Genomic DNA, 12185 nt, shown 5'->3' on the forward strand with positions numbered 1-12185 from the left:
ACAGGGAGGAACACAGGCCAAGGAGCCCCTGGGTGATGGATCCCCGGGGGCCCGGCCTGGGGGTGGGTCGCAGCGGGGAAGCCCCGGGCTTATACTTTGTGAAAAACAAACAAACAAACAAAGGGATGGCTTGACTTGTCTTTTACAGCCAGCACCAATTTATTTCATTTCAAAATCCCTTTAGCGTATTAAAATTTAACATATCTTAGCTAAATACGCAAGCCTGCAGGAGACAGTCACCTGCGATGGCTTTCCGCCGCTGTTTTTGTGCACAGAATGTTTTCTAGCACAGCGTGTCTGCAACTTCACTGAGCACAGGGATCGCCCGGGGAGCCTGTTAAACCAGGAGGTCTGGAGGGGGTCTGAGGATCTGTGCTCCCAGCAAGTCCCCGGGGACGCGAGACTGCTGGCACCCACCCCGGGGAGTACAGTTCCAAGTGCAAGTTTGGACGGGGTGCACGACCAAGTACAGCAGATGACGATAAGTAATAAGAAATAATAATAATAATAAGGGAGGGAGGACTGTTGTTCCCCAGGGATCCCTGCCGCCAGAGGGCCCCACTGGCCAGCGCAGCCCGGGAGTGCCCCAAGGGTCACCTCTGCCACTGCTGTGGCATGAGGAAACTGTGGACCAGGTCGGGAAGAACCCAGATGCAGGTGACGGTCAGGGAGCCAGGGTGGCCCCAAGGCCAGTCTGCCGCCCTGAGCCCACTCTGTGGCTGAGCCAGGAAACAAGCACCCACGGGGGCTGCCCCGGGGGGTGGACCTGGCCTGGAAGAGAGGTTTCTGTTAGCGCTGAACAGTGCCCGCAACCCCCTCCCCGGTCAGCCAGCTGAGACGCAACCTAGCACATCCTTCGAGGTGGATGTTAACATTGTCACCGAGCAACCCAAGGCCCAGAGAGGCCAAGTCACTAGGGACACTCGGCATGGACAGAAACACGGCTCTGGTCAGCCCCAACGGCCACGCTCTCCTCCACTCGACCACACCACCAGGGAATGGGGCGAACGAGGCGGCAGCCCCCGAAGCCTGGCTTGCCGTAAGGCCACCACCCAGGCCCCTGGCCAGCCTCCACGTGGGCCTCTCGGCTGGCCCAGGCTTCTCCCGCCTCTGCCACCTGGGAAAGCCGAGCACGGGGGTACAGGTGGCTGGCTAGACCAGGGCGGGGCCCAGTCCCGTGGGAACCCCTCGAGGTGGGCGGGGACCGTGTGCAGGGGACAGGCGGTAACATGGAGCCAGGCTGTGACGCCATGCTGCTCCTGGAACAGAAAAGTCTTCCTCGAGGCCCCCGGGGCTGCCTCCTCACCACTTAGGCGCGGCCCATCCTGCCTGTCCGGCCACACCCGGGTCTCCGGCCCGGTCCCGTGTAGAGCAGAGCCCTGTGACAGGTAGGTGTTCAGTCCCGGGCCTCTCCCACCACCCAGCACACTGTCTCCTCGCCCCTCCCTCCGAGGGATGGTCATTTCTGCCCACTTCTCACTCCCCTGGTCCAGGCCTCCATCGTTTCCCTTCTGGCTGGACGCAGTGGCCTCCTCCAGAGCCTTCCTGCCTCCAGCCTCACCCTCTCCACGTAGCCCGTCGTGCCGCAGCCCGAGAACATTCTCTAAAGGCTACATCTGGCCGTGTCCCTCCCAGGCTCCCGACGTCTGTGGTTTCTGGGGATCTCTGGAGAAACCCACCCCCGGAAGCAGGGCTTACAAGCCTCGTCTGATGGGCCACAGCCCAGAAGATCCCACAGCCAGGAAGCAGCAGGCTTAACTCAGACCCGGGGCAAGGTGGTCAGTCCCCCTAGAATTCTTCCTGCAGCGCTTTCCACCCTCAGAGGGCCCCCAGCTGGGGGTGGGGCTGGGCCAAGCCTGGGGGAGGGCTCGCCAGCTCAAGCCTGCTTAGGGAGGGGACCTGATTCCAAAGGGAACAAAGAGCTTTGCAAAGAGAAACAAGAGGGTCCGCACCAGGAGCCTCTCCGCGCGGCAATGGAAGGACAGGAGCTGGCAGACGCTGAAGATGCTGGGCTTGTCAAACCCCCTTTGAAGCAAATCCGAAGGGACCGAGACACCGCAAGGAAAACCAGTACCAGGGGGAGAGCAAAGCCAGGCTTAGAAGCCCCCGGTCGCGCTGGTCTCCGTGGAGCAGACCCCGGGCTGAGCCTGGGGGCGTCCCCTGCCTCGGTGGGGGGGGGGGCGGGGAGCCCAGATTCACAGCTGCCGCCCTGTGCTGGCGGGGAAGGCAGGAGCGCCCTCAGTTTTGCACACGAGGAGGCTGACCGATTTGCCCACGGTCGCCCAGGATCCGCACTCTCTGCCACACAAGCTGCCTCTTACTGATGTACAGACGCAGACTGGCTACTTTGCAGAGAGTGGCCGGGCCAGGAGCTGCTGGGAGGACAGGAGCGGGTCTCTTTTGCCACCGTGACTTGCCTCCTGCCCGAACACAGATGCAATTTACAGAGATGTAATGACTCTCCCCCCGCAGCCCTGCCTGCTCCCTCACCCCTTCTGAGTGCTGCAATTATTCCTCGCTGGATGTCGAGGCCATCGCTCTGCGGAGCGGATCCGTGGAGTCCAGGGGCCTCTCTGCGGGACTGGGTCCCTGCCGTGTAGCCTCCGGGCCGGCCGGGCCATATGGCTCACCCAGAACCGGCACCAGGAGTCAGCGATTTAGAGCCGGCCCCCAAACATGCAAGCCTGGGCCGATCACTTGAGTGGGGGGCTTGGGTTCAGATTTGCCCCGAGATTTCAAAATTCCTCTGTGCTCCCTCAATACTGCAGCTCCTCCCAGCCTCACACGCTCACTTTGGGGCCTCGATGAACAGAGTGGTCATGGCCCATCAGGGGCATGGCATGAGCCACCCCATCATCTCACAGATGAGAGACTGAGGTCTGGAGAGGGAAGATGACTTGCCCAAGGTCACCCCGAAAGGTGGACACAACTGGGCAGATGAGTCTTGGCTCCACGAGCTGTGCCCACCTTTCCCCGAGCGCCCTTACTCCTGTTTGACGATTGTGCTGGTGTAAGCAATGCGCGTCTGGGAGCTCGAGGCCTCGGAGGCTGGGAAGGGCTCTGTGGTGGACGCCCTCCCCTCTTCCCCTGGAGAGGCTAGGGTGGAAAAGCTGGAACATTTCCATAGCCAGCGCTCTCAGCAGAGAGTGCCAGAGAGCTCCAGAAAGAGCAGCTGATGGTCCCCAGAGCTCCCCACATCCGTCCCCATGCACCCCGAAGGCACTGAGGCCGGGAGAGCCTGTGGGTGGGTCCTTCCCAGACACCCCCAAACACTTCGGGAGACCAGTTCGTTCCAAGCTTTCCAAGGGAATCGGGACCAGTCAGCCCCTCTGGAAGTTCAGGTGGCAGGGAGACCAGAAGTCAGGAGGATCCAGGGCACAAGGCTCACCCTGCGTTTTTTTCACCCCGTCACGCAGGTGCCCAACAGCCGCGCCAGATGAAAACAGGAACAAAACCCCAGCTTGCCTGAGCCCCAGCCTCAGGCGCGAGATGGACTTGTCCCGAGTTCCCAGCACCCCAGCTCTTCCGAAAGCTTACAGTCAGTGCACAAAGAATTAAAGTCAGTCCCTCCCCTCGGCCCAGGAAGCACCGGTGCCACCTGCTTGGGTAAGAAGAGGTCTCTGGTCGTTTGGGCTCCATTGTCAGTGCCATTGGCAGAGGCGGCTGGATGCCGTCCTAGCGAGCACAAACCTTCGGGGGTTGGAAGTCCTCACCGCACCTGGAAGCCTCCCCTGCCCCTTCCCGCCCCAGGAGCCTGGCCTGGCCTGAGCAGAGGGGAGTGCCAGGGAAAGGCTGGCAGGTCATCACCTCTGGCTCTCCTGAGCTCTAGCTTCCCGAGGAACGTGAAAGGAGGGCAGGCTGGGGCTAAGGCCTCTGGGACACCCTCTTATCTTCAAGAAGGGTCAATGAACTTGACCCTTGAGACTGTCGTCACAGAGTGTTGGGGCTGAGATGCACACTGGCAGGGCTCTTAGTGCCCACACGGCCCTCGGCCTTGGGAGCACAGGACACTGGGTGGGATGACGTGGCAGAGCTGGGAGGGTGGGCAGGCAGTCTCTCCTGGAGTTTTGGTGTTTGGAGTCTTTTTATTCCTGGCTGGGAAAACCCAAAGGCCAGCCCAGTGCTCCTCTCCCCCGTTTAAGCTGAGATTTCAAACAGACAAAGGTGGGTGGGTGTGCGGCCGGTGGCCGTGACCGAGGCCGGTGGCCGTGACCGAGGTCAGCACCACCACTTACTGGCTGTGTGACCTTGGACAAGCGACCAAACTTCCCTGAGCCTCAGTTTCCTCCTCTGTCAAACAGAGCCAGTGCCTCTCTCTGATGGGTGTTGGGTGAATTGGATGAATGATTACACAGGTCAGGTGCCGAGCACGGTGTCTCGTCCAAGGCAAGTCTCACTGAAAGGTCTCGGCTCCTGGCACCACAGAGAACAGAGGCCAGGCTCCTCTCGGAAACTTTCTCTCCCCGATTTCCTTCATGCCCAGGCCAAGAGAGAGACCAGGCGTCCCTTGGCACCGTGGGTCCCCACCTCCCTCCCTGCCTCGCTGCCCACCTGGGTCTCCATTCACAGTCCACAGCCTCCTCCCCAGGGGCGCACGTCCAGGGCAGATGGAGATGGGACGGGTGGTGTGGCCCGGCAGCTGCGTGGGGCAGGGACCTGGCTCCACACTGCCCGGCAGGCTGCAGCGGGCGCCCCAGCCTTCGTGGGCACTGAGCCGGGGCTTCCCTGCCTGCGTCCCCCGCGGCCTCGGCCCCCTCGCCCCGCGACCGCTCGGCCCGCTCGGCCCTTACCTTGAACCATGGGAACGGCGCTGCCCCCGGCCGGCCGAGGACTTGGGCGCACGTGATGGGGCGGTCCGGCGTCCGTCCCGCGCAGGGCGCAGCTAGCGGCGGCCGCTCCTGCCCAGGCCACGGCTGCGGCGCCTGCTGGGGCCGGGCGGGCGAGGCGGGCGCTGGGGAGGCCCGGAGGCCCGCGGGAGGCGACTGCGTGCCCGGGCGGGAGCCCCCTGCCAGCTCCGGCTGCGGTCACGGCTCCGGACGCGCAGGCTGGCTCCCAGCGAGCGGCACGCGCGGTTCCAGCCCAGTCCCGGGCGCGGGGCGCGCGCTGGCGGGAGGGCGCGCGCACGAGCCGGCGGGGAGCGCGCCGCCGGCCCCGCGCGCGCCGCCGTCGGGGGCTGCGGGGAGCGGTTCGGGAGCTGTCCCTGGTGCTGACCGCTCGTCCGCTGTGGGCCCAGGCCGCGGGACCTCCCGCCCCTCCCACCCCCCGCCCGGCGCCCCGCGGGGCTCCCGTGGCTCTGCGCCTGCTTTCTGGGATTGGGAGTCGGGCTGAAGCTGCTGCTGCTTGTCAACAGTGCGACCTTGGGGCAAGTTCCTGACTCGGGGAGTCTCTCTGGCTCTCACCTGTGAAAGGCGCCATAGCGGTGCCTGCAAGGTTGGTCTGAGAATGCAGTTCAACCAGGTCCAGGGGCCTGGCACACAGTGGGGGCTCAGTAAACTCTGAGCCCCCTTTTCATGGTTTGTTTCCATTCTCATGGTGGGCAACCGCCAAGCTAGGGAGAAAGGGCGGTGCCTGTCCTGCTCTGGGGCCTGGTGGCTGCCCTTGGATCTCTCAGGGCATCCACAGAGGAAGGGAGCAGACTCCTGCTTTGGGACCACAAAGCACAGATTTGGGACCAATGGCTGCACGCTGAAGCAGGACAGACTGGGCTGCTTCCTTCCTGGCATGAGGTCCCTCCACCTGAAGGGAGTGCTCCAAGAGGCAGCGAGTGACCTCTGTCCCTGCAGATAGACACTCAAGAGGAGGCCGAAGCCATGGGGACCCCGAGCCGAGAGAGAGGTCTGAAACTAAATATCACTAAAGAATATGTAAGGCACTAAGAACCGTGCCTGGCTCATTGAAAATGTAATACGACCGTTTGCTTCTCCAACTCTTAAGTTCTTTAGAAGACTCTATATCTTGGTAGGAAAAACCTGTTACTTCACTCCTGTTCTAGAGACGGGAATACTGGGGACACATAGAGGGGGTGGAGGGACCTGCTTGGAGTCCACTCCCACCTTACAGATGGGCTGAGGAGAGAGAGATAAGCACCGGGCTCAGAGCCACCCCACAGGACCGAGAGGGTGAGTATTTACAAGCCAGATAGACAGGCTCCAGATGTCCAGCCTCCTGCCTCGCCCTGTCAGGTTCCCTAGGAAGGGTCACTGCCTAATTTCCCCAAACTGTTCAAGCCACTTTGACCCTGGAGAGTTTCCTTACCTCATTCCTCTTAACTAATGGAAAGAGCTGGTGCCTGCCCCGTGAATGTCGAATATCTCCGTCCCTTCCGAGCAGGATAATTGAACATCACCCGCCTCGCTTCCTAAGTGATCAGGGCGGTGCTTGATTCATTAATTAACTGTGTACAGTACCTGCTTCCACCAGGCACTGACTTCATGGTAAACATCACTCATTATGTGCTCAGTACGTCCCCGACACAAGGCTACACACGTTGCCCGCATTGTCTCATTGAAATCTTCTCAACAATCCAGTGAGATGACTTTGCAGGTGAAGATTGGAGACTTAAGAGCAGCAGACCGGAGCTGGCTTAGACTGAATCCTAAACACATGTTCCTCATACCCTCCTCCCAGATTTTCGATGTGCTCCCAACCTAGGAAAAAATATGGAAACATTAATAGAAATTCCATATGGGGGGGGGGGGAGAGAGACAGAGAGAGATGTATACCGGCCAGCCAATCAGTGCCTGAGGAGTCAGCCTAGGAATCCTTTAAATCGACATTTTCCGTCAAAATCCCCATTAGACAACTGAGCCACCTTTTTTTTCTTTTTCTTTTTTTTTTTTTTAATTTCAGGATTGCTTAGATCTCGGCGAACGTGTGCCAAGAATTTTAAAAGGAGCATCACTGCCAAACTCTCTTCACCAGCCGGCTCCAATGCCCTTCCACTCCTGCCCCCGCCTTCTCTTCATTCACACTCGGCAGAATTTCCCAGCTGTGGGTCCGGAGCTGCTGACCTCGTGAAGCAGGGGTTTCCTTCCCAAGCTCTGCAGAGGTGGGCTCCCGGGGCCTGTGATGAGGCGCTCCGAGCCCATTTTGCTTCATCCACGACTGAATGCTCCTCACAACGTATAAAGTAGACACACTTCTTACTCACGCGTTGTCGGTGGTGGGAGAGGCGCGAAGCGACTTCCCGACGGTCGCACGGGCCGCGAGAAGGTGGCTGCAGTGAGCGGATTTCACTTGGATGCTGACGCTCGACGGTCCCCACCGAACTCGCTCTTAAAACCGTGACCTGGTTTTAAGCAACAACCCTTTTTCCAAAAATAAAAATGGGGGGGGGGCGTGAGGAGCCACTGGTCTGACTTTATAGAAACAACCCACCATCAGGTTTGCTTAAATGGCAAATTCTCCTGACGCGTGCATGCAGGCAAAAAAAAAAAAAAACAAAAAAAACCAAAAACAAAACCCATTTGAGCTACACATGGTTCTGTCAGTTTGGCCAGAAATGGTCCTGGGGGCGGGAGGCACGGCTCAGTGCCACCTCACTGTCGCTCCTTCCTCTTCCATATGCTTTCGGTTGCACGGCAACTTCAGTTTATGGCGGCTACTATGTCCCCATCGCTAGCATCTCTCTCCCGGCACAGAGCTTCGTGGCTCTAACTCAGATCCAACAGATGGCCGAGTTGGTTGCAAAAGCCCCAACACATTGGAACATAGGTGGCAGTTTATGAGGGTTCGTTTCCCACTGAGGGCAAATGGAGCTTTTGTCAGATCAGCCCCATGCTGTCAAGACATGACCTTCCTACCCATTTGCTTCTCGGGGGGCAGGGCGGATGGCTTGCAGGGGAGGGGCCGTGATGACCACTTCCCAGTTCTCTCTACGCAGTCATTGACTTGACGTATAGGAACTAATTATGCGGGTGACTGCAGGGGCCTCGACCCTCCGACCACAGCCCCGCACCCAAGACGGTCACATAACCATCCGGATGGAGTGCATTATGTCCTGGGAGGCAGAGGATATGCGCCCAGCCGCGGCTTCTCACCTGAGTCTCATCCAGCTGAGAGGGAGCGGAGCCAAGCGCTCCAGGAGTGAGGATTCGGCCAATTCCCTTTCTGGGAACCCTCAAGAGGGAGTGAGCTCTCCGTCTCCAGACGTGTCCAAGCAGCAGCTGGCCGTTCACTAACTGCGGAGTTGAGCTGGCCGAGCTGGCCCCCGGCGGGGGGGACCCCTCCAGCCTCGGAAGTCTCTGGAGTCTTAGAAGGGAGGGCCGATGGCAGCTTGGGGTGGGCACCCCACTGCCCGGCCCCCGTTTCAGCTGCCCGGTGGATCTGGGGCCACCAAAGGGGGCCCCATGTTGAGCCTTCCAAGTTCTTTCCCCAAATGGGCACTGGGGCAAATGACCGACAGGGGCCGCTGTTTCCTCCAGCGGGTACTTATGGAAATTGCCGGGGGCTTCGGGCAATTACTAAATTAACCTTAGTTTGGTCTTTGGAGCGTTTTCTTTTCCCGGTCTGCGCTCCTGAGGGGTTCTTCCACTGACTGAATGGGCTCTGTGGCGGGTCCACTTATGTCACTGAACCTGTGTCTACCCAATTCCAAAATATCCATTCAGGTCAAGCCCATTTAGAGAATAAGTTTTTTTTTTTTTTTTTTTTTGAGAGATGATCCAGGCCATGACATTGCGATTATTTTGTGATGTTGGCTGGGCAGAATACACTCGCGTTCTAGATCAAGGGCTTTGGGTTGGGTGTCTTTGGGACGTGACCAGGAGCAGAACAAGGCATCAGAGCGTGCAGGGGAGAGCAGGAGTGAGAGGATGAGACAACCGCGTGTGCAGAGGGCCGGGCGCGGGCGGGGTGGGGTGGGGGTGCCGGGGGGTGCTTGGGCGCACACGGCGGTGTTTCCATTGCCCTGGTTTGAAAAGACAGCCTTGTCTGTTTGAACAGAAATTACCAGTGGTTTTCAGTTACCGCAACATTCTACAACGTCGTGACAGCAAGCTTGATGAGCTCGTTCTTCAGCAATCTTCGAGGATGATGGGTGGGGACGAGGTGATGCCGAGCGAGGCGCTGGGGAGCAGTCAAGGGTCCCTTGGGGCCCCTCCGGTGAATCACAGTTCATCCCGACAAGCTCTCATGACCTCACCTCCTCTTTCCCGGCCAGCTTGGGCTGCGCGTGCCTGCACTCATTCATTCACTCACGTGCCGCGCACTGTGGGTGCAGAAAGGCCCCGCTGTCGGGGAGCTCGGACCGGGTGAGGGTTCAGAGCCTGATGACACAGGGCTCCCTGGGCCGGCGGGGGGGCTGGATCCAGGACTGCACTCCCCGTGGCCGACATCTGTGGCGTGCTGATTGTCACGTGGCTCTCCTGACAGCCCTGGGAGTCGAGGACCATTCTCTCATTTTACCCGTGTGGCCCGAGAAGGACCGGAGCACTTTGGCCATTGCCGTCCTATCAGATGCATTCCTGCCACCAGCCACTGACGCCCTGGCTGACGGTGGCAGGTTTGCATTGGGGGCCAGGAGGAGGGAGGGTGTGGGAGGAGGGGAAGGAAGGGAACAGTAGGGTCAGGTGTGGGGGGGCAGACATTCGTCCCTTCCGCTCTCCACTGTCCCCCGGCACCAGCCTCAGTGGGAAGGCATTAGCCCGAGGCTCTGTGCTGGTCCTGGATTTCTCGCCCCCTCTCCCCCGGACGACGGGCGGCCAGAGGCCCGGCCTCCCTCTGCTCCTCGTGCCCCACTGGAGACCACTGGCCACGCGATTTCTCCTGTGGGACCGACAAGGAAACTGAGGCAATGAAGTGCAAGTGACCGGCCTGGCTGCAGAGTTAATGAGTGACTCGGGGGTGACTCGTGCCCAGAGCCGGTCCCCACAGGGCCTGCCGGGAAGAAAGGGCAGAGCCTGTCTGAGCCCGTCAGCCCTGGGGACGCATGGACCACCACAAGACCCCTGAGCCCACCCCACACTCACCCGGAGCCCCTCCGCTGCAGGAGCGGCCAGACTGTCCCCTGGATGGGGTGCAAGCTTGGCCACCAGCGCCAGCCCGGCCCGCCCTCCCTCCGCAGGCTGTCAGCCTAGCCAGCTCTGGCACTGTCTGCGCCCAAGCTCTCATCCTCCCAGCCTTTGCACACGCTGGTCTCTGCCCGAGACGCCCCTTCTGCCCGTCACCATCTGGCGAACTCCTACGCACCCCACAAGGCCCGGGCTCAAGTGGGGCAGCCTCCAGGACCCCAGGGGGGTCAGAGCCCTTATGTCTTCTGTGCTCACACGACTCTTCGGTCAAAAGTCTAACCTTGCCTTCTCTGTAATCGCTTAACTCCATGTGAGCATGAGCACCTCATGCCTGGAGGCCGAGTGAGTTGGCCTCATTTATTGAGCGCCTACTGTATGCAGTAGCGATGGGTGCTGGGACGCGGGGGTGCGTAGGACAGGCCCAGCCTTTCTCTCTCAGGACTGATGTCCTAATGGGTCTGCTGTTGTCTCCTCCACGTGCCCGGGGTTTGGCCCGCAGTTGAGGCTGGTCCAGAGTTTGGACCTGGGGATGCGGATGTGGTGCGGGCAGAGCAGTGGAGAGACGAGGGTTTGGAGGTGGGCAGAACTGGGCTCGGTCCTGGCCCTGCTCACCGGGTGGGCGAATACGGCTGAGCCTCAGTTTCCCCACGTGTGGTTCCGAGCCACCCAGATCTGCTTATCCCCCAGGACGAGGGTGGGATGACCCTCGGCTTGCCTGGGTGAGGCTGGCAGCAAGGGCCGCACCTTCTGGCCTGGGGCCTGGGTGCTGGCCTTGGGAGCCCCAGGCCCACTGGCTTCCCGCCATCCTGGGCGGCTGGGGCCTTGATGAGACAGGCTCCCTACTTCCAATGGAGTCTGGAGAGGGCCCGGCATTTACCAGCGGCCCCTGCCTGGGGCAGCCGCCCGCTGACCGCCCCATGGACCCCACAGCCCTGCCCGGGAGGCCTTCCCTCCTCCCCTGGGCTTTGGAGAGGACTTTGCATTCTCTGCCTTTCCCTTGGCAGCAGTCTGGCTCGCGAGGCTGTGGGGAGCACGTCGGGGGGAGCGTTTGCACGCGCCCCCAAACCAGGACGCGTGCTCCCAGCCCAGGCCTGTCGCTCTGCCACTCGTCTCCTCTGCTGTAGGAAACACAGCAGGGAAGGGAGGACCAGCCACTAACCCGCCCTCCACGTGACCCCCACCCCCACCCCCGGTCCTGTCGTTGGCCCCCGTCACCCCGAAACATACTGACCCTGTTTCGGGGGTCATACATAGACAGACAAGACAAACATACCTTGTCTGGAGGTATGAGCCCTCGGTGTCGGTGGTCCCCCACCCCCCCCCCCCCGCCCACCCGTACCCCCTTCCCCACAGCCCAGGGTGCTTGGTGGCTCCTGTATGGGGAGCCACTGTCCCTGCTGTAAACCCATAATCCCACACAAGTGGTCTTGCCCTTCCCAGCACTGGCCTGGCCTCTCCCACTGCACCATTTTCCTTTGCTTTTGCTCTGTTTCGTCTTGATGAGAAGCTTGGGGGTAGTCACGTCACCGCGGGACAAACAGAACAGTGGCTTGCTTCCCCATAGGGGACTTTTTGAGACTCCCGTGTTTGTGAGCCGTCCCTCCACTGGGAGCCTTGTCCAGACTTGCTGGGGCTGACTGTGGTTTCCTCCCCCTGAAACCCGGGTCTGAGGACCCCGCCACACAGGTGGTGGCGTGTGGCTCTCGAGAGGGGTGACAAGGCCGTGTGTAAGACGTGGGTGGACGTCTGCCTCGGGCCTCTGTGCCCTCCAGCTTCCCAACAGGCATGGCCCAGAAGGGGAGTGGGGGTCTCCATATCCCCAGCTCCCCTGCTTTAAGGCCACGTCAGGCGGGGTTGGGTCTCCCCGGGCCACGTACCCTCTCCTCTGACTCCCTTCTCCTGGGGCCTCACCCCCTCAGGCCAGGGCGAGGGAACGGCACCTGCTCACTGCACCTCACCTTGTGGCTCCCTTTCCTCACTTGCCCACTTCTCCATCAAAGCCCCTTTACTAAAAGCCTCCTTGAGCATCATCAGGTGAGTGACCCTGCCTGATGTGCTCTCCTCCCCGCCGTGGGGACAGGTTCTGTCTCCCTGCAGCCTCACGGCACGGGGGTCCGTCATCTGGTCCATTTCCCCCTACTTGTATCTCATTGGGTGACTGTGTTTTCCCAGCTG

The 12185-nt window shown here is 60.7% G+C and overlaps 1 protein-coding gene across 3 annotated transcripts in view; it reads right to left on the reverse strand.

Annotated features, from left to right (window-relative positions):
* FAM163B (family with sequence similarity 163 member B) overlaps positions 1 to 7275 on the reverse strand; it is a 30646-nt gene extending 23371 nt beyond the window's left edge. The window contains exons 1-2 of one of the 3 annotated variants that reach the window (XM_086684446.1): positions 7011 to 7275; positions 6256 to 6647 (exon numbers count right to left, since the gene is read on the reverse strand). The gene's annotated coding sequence lies outside the window, so the exon portion shown is untranslated. Of the gene's footprint in view, positions 1 to 4790; positions 5088 to 6255; positions 6648 to 7010 lie in introns of those variants that run through there. The other 2 variants (XM_086684447.1, XM_086684445.1) reach the window with 2 other exon arrangements.
* Positions 7276 to 12185: the final 4910 nt, after the last annotated feature.

This window comes from Puma concolor, chromosome D4 (assembly GCF_028749965.1).
Source record: "Puma concolor isolate L17-30 chromosome D4, mPumCon1.1.hap2, whole genome shotgun sequence".
Taxonomy (NCBI): Eukaryota; Metazoa; Chordata; class Mammalia; order Carnivora; family Felidae; genus Puma; species Puma concolor.